This window comes from Otolemur garnettii, unplaced genomic scaffold, assembly GCF_000181295.1.
Source record: "Otolemur garnettii isolate 467f Iridium unplaced genomic scaffold, OtoGar3 scaffold00002, whole genome shotgun sequence".
NCBI lineage: Eukaryota > Metazoa > Chordata > Mammalia > Primates > Galagidae > Otolemur > Otolemur garnettii.
In genome coordinates, this window is record NW_003852397.1 from 12,821,381 (window position 1) to 12,829,743 (window position 8,363).

The window sequence follows — 8,363 nt, forward strand, 5'->3', positions numbered from 1 at the left end:
AAAAAAAAAAAAAAAAAGGAATCAGTTTAAAAGCAAATTCTTTGCTTCTCTGACTGTATCTTTAGGCTACCGTTACTTAACTGCTTGTGCTCAGTAAACTAATAAAATAATTATTTTAGTTTATTATCTATATATATCGGTATCATGCTAAAATGAAACATCAGTGTTAGTATTTATCATGAAATTGTTCTAAATGTATTATTCCCTGAAGGTCTTAGTTTCCAGTAGACTATTCTGCCTATAAATAAAAGGAGGTAAATATATAATTTCCCACCAGGTGGCAGCAGTAGCTTCAAATTGTTTTGCAGACTAGCACCTGCAGAGTGGGGGCCCTGCGTACGTCACACGGGCAGACTAAGGGTACTTTTTACAACCCTGCGATGCACAGACAACCAGTCCTTTGCTTGCCCTTAGCTGACTCATAGCCTATATTCTGTAGTTCATGTATATATATGTTTACATGTATATATATGTGTATATATTTATATATTATATATATATAATTTTTTAAAATTTTCCTTCTGTTTTTGTCTTTTGGTAGTTAAAAATTCTAAATATAGGTTATTCTCACATGGCAGAAGAAAAAAGTATGTATGGTCATTTGCTCCATGTCTTTGATGTACCTGGAATAAACTTATGAGTGTAGTGTCAGCCCCCCCAGCCCCAAAAGTTAATCTAATAGACATTCTGTGTTAGTCTTTCCGCTAAAAATATATGTCATTTCAGGCATATGGTTTTTTATAATTTTTCACAGCTTCTAGGCAATTGAGACCAGCATTTTTTTTTATATATAAGAAAGTGATTCTGATTCAGGTCACATTTACCACATGTACAGTCCTACTTTCTCCCCCTAATTAGTGGCAGTAGAGCTGCAAGATGATGGGAACATCTCACTCTTGTCATTGTTCATTTCAATAGCCCTCATTAGTTTGTTTAAATATATTATATATTGTTAAATAACATTAAAGGTAATCTAAGATTATATCACATTCCAGCAGACCCTGAACACAAAATATCTTTTGTTTCTCTACACTTCTTTAGAATTATAATCTATATTTATATAGAGCTCTAATTAGAGTATTGATAACATTTAAATTTTTCACTTATTATTTAATACATTTTTTTGCTTTACAGCACAATCTTTATATTTATCTTTAGTATATGGGATAGTGTATAATCTACAAGTGTGCCAAAAATGTATACACAGTTTAAGAAAGGAAAAATCTATATTAAAACTGTAATACTTGAGTCACATTTGACTTGTGAAATTACAAGAGATACAAGATACAGTATACAAGATAACAAATGTTATCAGTATATAGTGAGCATTACAATTTCAATATAGTTTTTTCTTTTCTTGGTTTTTTTTTTTTTGCAGTTTGTGGGTGGGGCTGGGTTTGAACTTGCCAGCGCCCTACTCCTTTGATCCACAGGCGCCACCCCAGTTTTTTCCTTTCTTAAATGGGAATACGTTTTTTGGTACCCTCTGTATTTTATTTTTAAGGTGAACAATTAAGTTAATAGATAAGTAATTTTATCTATTTCTTTTTGTTTGGATTTTCTTTTGTTTTATTCATTTCATTTCACTTCATTTCATTTTGTTTCATTATTTTTTGAGATAGAATGTTGCTCTGTTGCCCAGGCTAGAAAGAGTGCTGAGCCATCTGCCTAGCTACCGCAACCTCAAGCTCCTGGGCTCAAGCTATCCTCCTGCCTCAGCCTCCCCAGTAGCTGGGACTACAGAAATGGGCCATCACACCTGGCTAATTTTTGTTTTCTATTTTTCATAGAGGTGGAGTGTCATTTTTGCTCAGGCTGGTCTCTGACTCCTGACCTCAAGGAATTCTCTTGCCTCAGCCTCCTAGAGTGCTAAGATTACAGCAGTTAGCCACCTTGCCTGGCCAATTATCTGTTGTAATTAATTACAGAATGTATAATGTTCTGAATGGTCTTGCGTTCATATATTTTCTTTTATTCTGTCTGTAAATATTCTTAAATCTATCAAAGTACGTGCCCTGAAGTTGATTCCCAGTACCTACCAAGAAACATGTGAGAGAGAAAGAGAGTTTGTATGTCAAGGAAATTGACTTAAATAAGTAGCTAGAAAGAAAAAAAATGTATAATATGATGTTTCTTCATACTTTATTTAAATTCTTAGAATGCCAGCATATCTTTATTTCTTGTAACTAGTGCTTTGCTTTTTTTTCTTTTATCGTTTCTGTGTTCAAATAATTGACATGGTGTTCATCTGGCATAAAAGTTTTCTATCTAAATCAAATTTCCCTACATTGCACTATAATTAGCTTTCTCTATTTATTAAATAATTTTAAGTTCCTAGAATTATGTGATTCTTAGTTCATGAAACATTTAAATATAAATGGGTTTATTTGGGTTATAAAAACTCTGTTTTACTTATGCTTATTTTTGTATCAGTATTCCATCATTAATTATTATTACTTTGTCCGGAGGGACTAGGGTCTCCTCACACTTCTACCCTTATGGTTATAAGAACATTCTTCAGCATGTATTTTTACTTTTGTTTTATATATAACATCATTTTATGACTTTCATTGTGATTATACTAAGTCAGCAAATATTTTATGCATATATATATATAACATATATATTTACATTTTATTTTGAAAAAAAGCATGTTTGTTGCAATGAAAATTGAAACAATAGTGAAAAGTAGAGAGTAAACGTTTCCTCTATCCCTCGCTCCTTAGAGAAAGCCGGGATGATCAGCTAGCTGTGTGTCTTTCCAATCTTCGTATATATTACATATGCAAAAATTATGCCACTCTGCACCTGGTTTCCCTCATTCACTCTGTATGGCAGGGGCTTTTCATATTTATGAATATAAACTTACTTCACTTTTTAAAATGGCTTAGTAGTTTTTAATTTAAAATGTGTCATTATTTGTATAATTTATTACTTACAGACATTCAAGTTGTTTGATTTTTTTTTTTTTTTTTTTGGGCCGGGGCTGGGTCTGAACCTGTCACCTTTGGTATCTGGGGCCAGTGTCCTACTCCTTTAAGCCACAGGTGCTGCCCTGTTTAATGTTTTTGAAATTTCTTATTATTTTAAAGATTATTGCAAAAAATTCTGTAAAGAAATACATCTTTGTTTCAGAATTCTTAGTAGATTTGCTAAGTCAGAAACTATGTTGTTCTTTAATTCTGAGATAGATACAGACAAAATGACCTCCAAAATATTATTCTGAGTGAGCGTCTCATCTCCAGGATATAATAATTCCTATTTCCAAACTAGCAAGTTTAACATTATTTGAAGGTATGAAAATATCCTTTTACCATGAAGCCCGCCCTTTCCTCCTGTTCCATGTCTTGTTTTGACTGAGTCACTGGAGAAATAGGTGTCTGCTTCTAACCTTGTCTTTTGACTTGGTGGGCTGTAAGATTTTTTAATTCCTCTCCTTCTGTCTTCTTTTCTGTCTCCCTCTTTCTTTCAAGTTTACATCTTCTTCTCTTTCTCTCAAGTTTAAACACTGTAGGTCAAAGGTATGGAAAAAGCATGTTCCTATAAAATTCTGGAACTCTTTTCTTTTTCTGATTTTCACTGTACACGACCTGGTGTTCTAGAAACAAGTCAGGGTGTCTGGATTCATTTTGACTTGGCCACTAAATAGATGTATGACTGTAAGCAAGACACTTAATCTTACTGTTCCTTAATTTCCTCCTTAGTAATAGTTACCCACCTCACAGATTGTTGTGACAACAACTGCTGACAGTGATGAGGACAGTAATAATATTTTGAATAGTGATTTATAGCTTCCAAAGCACTTTAAAGTCCATTATCTCTCCTGATCTTCATAATGGCCTCACGTGGTAGACCGAATAGGCGTGTTTGTCTTCATTTTTTATGTAAAAAAAACTAAGACACTGTTAAGGTTCGGTAACAAAATCAAGAAAAGTTTCTTAGAGAAGTTAAAAACATTGCACAAATGTAATACCAAGGACAAGGAAATACAGATACTTTCCTGGCAAGGAACTTCAGAGAATATTGTGTGTACACGGTATTTCCCCTTCCAACATTCCTGAGGACGTTTCCTGTAAGGAAAGACAGTTCTGCGACAAACCTTCTCCCTCAACTTTCTCACTGAAACTCTTTGTATGTGGTTAGAGGGAAAAGTTTAGTTAACAGAAAATAGTACAACCGTGTGCGTGTCTGATATATAAGTGTATATATATATATATATATATCTCATACAAATACTGAGAATTTTTGGATAATCATTGCTTTTATATAGCAATTCTTCTTATATACACCCACTGACAATAGACAGTAAAGTTATCTTCCTTCTGTCACTACAGGAACCCTTAGTTATGCATCTAACTTCAAACTTCTGTATTTTCAGTTTATGCTAGAACATTAATACAAACACTGATTTGAGGTCTTGAAAACATGCTGGGTGAGTTGTAAACTAGGTTATTAGGATTAACCCCAAAGTACAGTGCACACAGGAAAAGAACCCTGTCTCATGTATCTTAGCAGAGTGACTTCTTACTCCTCCTCCCCATTCTGAAGGGTCAAATCGTTGTGTGTATTTATATTTTTTTAAAAAGTAGTTAAAAGAAAAGAAAGTCCGACCATTAACAGACACATGAGCTAAAGTTCCCAAACTTGACTATGCTTCTTTTAGCTATGATCCAATAAATCCTTTTATATTTCCCTGTTTTCTTAATCTTAACAAAGATTAAGATGAAGAAGCTTAATTAAGTTCATTATTAGTGGAATGATTAATAATTTTTCTCTCTAGCTTGGATTATCCCAATAATAAACAATTCTTTTAAATTTTACATTTCTCATGGAATCAGATCAATAAGACTATGTGTGTTTCTCACTTGGGGATTAAATACATTTGTTTACTTACCCAACATGATTTAGCTCCCTTCACAAGAAAAGGAAGCCAGTGAATGTGTGCCTGACATCGTGTTTTATTGGAGATACAGAGAGGAAATAAATAAGCAAAAATAATAGAGGTAACTGGCTTAGAGAATGATCAGACCATTTTCTTCAATTTAATACAAAAACTAGTTATTGAAAGGCTACTAACTGCCAGAAATTCTAGATACCAAAACAGGTGACATAATAGCCTTATCCTGAAGTAATATGCAATTAACCTACAGCTATAGAATTTTGGATTCAAGATTGGAAAATTCGAAATAGTTTAGTTTGTACCTTTCATCAATGTAACCATTGATGTGAACACAAGCATTTTGGTCAGAATTCTTTAGTTTCACATCATAGAAATCCAAGAAAAATGAACTGATGAAAAATGGGAAGGTTTATTGGGTCTCAGAGTAAGAAGTGTAAGCATAGTTTAACTTTAGGAACAGCTGGATCGAGGTGGCTAGGTAATTCATTCTCTCTCTCTCTCTCTATCTCTCATACTCTCCTTTTCGTCCCTCTCTCCTTCACTTTCCATTTTGATCTCCTTATCTTCTGCTTCAGATAGGTTTCTTCCATACTCAGGAAGAGTGTGGCTGGAAGTCACTCAGAAACCAAAACAGAGGAGGAGTCTTGATATTTTCCTCCAACAGCAGAAAGGACCCACAAGGACTTTTACGGGTCAATCTGAGCCACTTTTTCACCATTCTGGCTTGACAATCTTTCCAGTGGCACAAGAAGTAGGGGAGAGATCCCTTATTAAGAGGGGTGGGTGCTGGTAAGGTTACACAAACATGGAAGAGCCAAGGCCAGAAAACGAGCCTCCCAGACGATGACATTTCCAACATCATGGTGCCTGTGGAGGGCTGTGATATCCTCTCCTCTTGTCTGCAGTGATGCCCACCACTAAATCTAGTACAAAAGCAACCCCTCTTCCTAGCCTAGATTCTAATATCTATTTAAGCTTTCAAATACTGATCTTAAGACTTTTATTAAATATATTTTCTTTTTATAAACTTAAACATATTTCTTTTTTTTTATACAATTGGATATAAGTGGCTGCAAATGTGATAAATAAATTGAACCCATCAACACTTGAGTTTTTCTTTGCTATTTACCAATACAGGGGTCTCTGACTTACTAGCTGCTCTCTTTTTTACTTAGTCTCATGAAAGGACCTAGAAATCTTCCCAATATGCTAGATCCCCCTGGCTTTACACTGGCAACTCCCGGAATTTGGCTCCCATGTTTTCTTTTTGTCTGGGTATTGACAATGGATTGCTGCTGAGATGAAAACTACTGTTCCACAGATCCACCATGGGTAACTGCAGCCTTCAAATGCTACTCAGCCTTCAGAAGGAGAAAAGTCCTGGCATTTATGACAGCCTGTATGAACCTGGAGGATGTTATCCTAAGTGGAATCAACCAGACACGGAAAGGCATATACTTCAGGAACTCACTTAGATGGAGGATATTAAACAATTGAACTTGCAAAAATAGAGAATAGAATGGTTACCAAGGGCCAGGGAGGTGGAGTGTAGCTGGGAAAAGGAGAAATTATTAAAGGGTACAAAGTTTCATTTAGACAGAAAAACTAAACTATAGTGGTCTATCTGCACAGAATGGTGACTATAATAAATAATATCGCATTGTATTGTTCAAAAATTGCTTGAAAAAGTTGGTTTTAAATGTTTTCATGACAAAAAATTAAGTCTGTGAGGTGATTTATTAATCAGCTTGATTTATTCATTCCACATTGTAGACATATATCGAAACATCACAATTGTACTCCATAAATCTATATAATTTCTATTTGTTAATTTAAAAAATTTAAAAAATGACAGAATGGATTTCACACTTTAGGGTTATATGTTTTTCAAGTCATGCCTTTTTATGCCTAACAAGCAAAAAACAGATCAAATCCACATATCTAAGATGTGGAAAAACAACTATATGTAAAGACAAGAATGTAGGTGGATTGGTTTTTAGGTCTGAAAATTTCATTTTCTGGATAATCTGACTTGGGCTGGAATTGTACCACCAGGTTACCAGAAGAAATAAGAGAAGTTACACAATGTCAGCATGTTTAATCACCTGAGCTTTTCCGGCAGGAGGTTCTTGGATGTGAGTGCATGCACGTGATGTCCGTGATGTGTTGATTCTTCCAGGTCTCCACACTGTTTTGTGTTTAGCCACTCATTAAAGTAGACAGAAAGCCCACAAATAATTTATGAGGCTATTTTTTGTTGACACCTGTGTTTTAAGCATAAGGGATCCAGGGCTGAAAAGTCAGCCCCAGAGTGCAGGAGAACATGACTTCTTCCATCTGTCTGCTGCTGCCGTCTTCTCCTTGCAGATTCGACATCGTGGTCCAGGATGCAGCTCCGTTTCTATGATTCGTACAGTCAGCAAGAAGGGGAAGGGAAGCGGGGGTGGGGGGGTGGGGGGGTGGTGGGGTGGTGGTGGTACTTCTTTCATTTTCCTGTCACAATGGAAGTTGCACTTTTCATTCCTATGTTAATTGTCTAATTATGTTTATTCTCTATCTTCCTTTCTCCTAAATCTCGAACATTACACAATTAATTACTTTCTACTCTAACTTTCTGGAGTCATATTTTGTTGATAATGGCAGTAGGGCTTTAATTGCAAAGTTTGGATGAAAGACACTTAGGGACATGTGGACACTCTAACATCCAAGGGGAAGGTTGGAAAACTGTCATTGAATTACTGTGTTAACCAAGATTTCAAGAATATTCATGAGAATGTTGACATTACTCATTTGACACTTATGGAATATTTATTTTGGGAAGGCCCCGTACACAACTGTGACACATAGATCACAGTTATGCGTAGATCTTGCTCTTGAGATCCTCCCAACCAGCACTGACTGGTTTCTGATTTTATCTGGCCAAAAAGGCTATAGTGCAAATGTATTCTTTTCCCTTCCCTGTCATAGCAATAAAATATGTGACTATATGTGTCTTTGTGGACAGGGTAAGGGGATAACTATATGAGTTAGTCTGACACTGAGTTCTAAATGCTTTTCCCCTACATCAGTTTGTCTTGATTAAGGGAGAAGTTTCTATCTGAATAATAATTTGGACTTTGTCGAGACGACATGTAAAGAGTTACTTACTTATACACGTCTAGTGGGGGATTGTTGGTTGGTTGGAATTATTGGCACTGTTTTGTGCATTTTTCTGCTTATTTGTAAAATAACATTTATTACCTTTATAATAAAAAGGAAGAAAATCCTTTGTTCCAAGAAGAGAAAAATGAAAAGAAATCATTTAACTTGCATCCTTTTGAATTTAAGAACCTCAAAAGTTAAAAGAAAAATGAAAAGTAAAAGTCATTTTCTTACATGTTCCTGTCACATGATGGCAAGGACATAGATTTTGCTGTATGGGGTGCAAGGGATTTAGAACTTAATCTTCTATGTTGAATAGGAA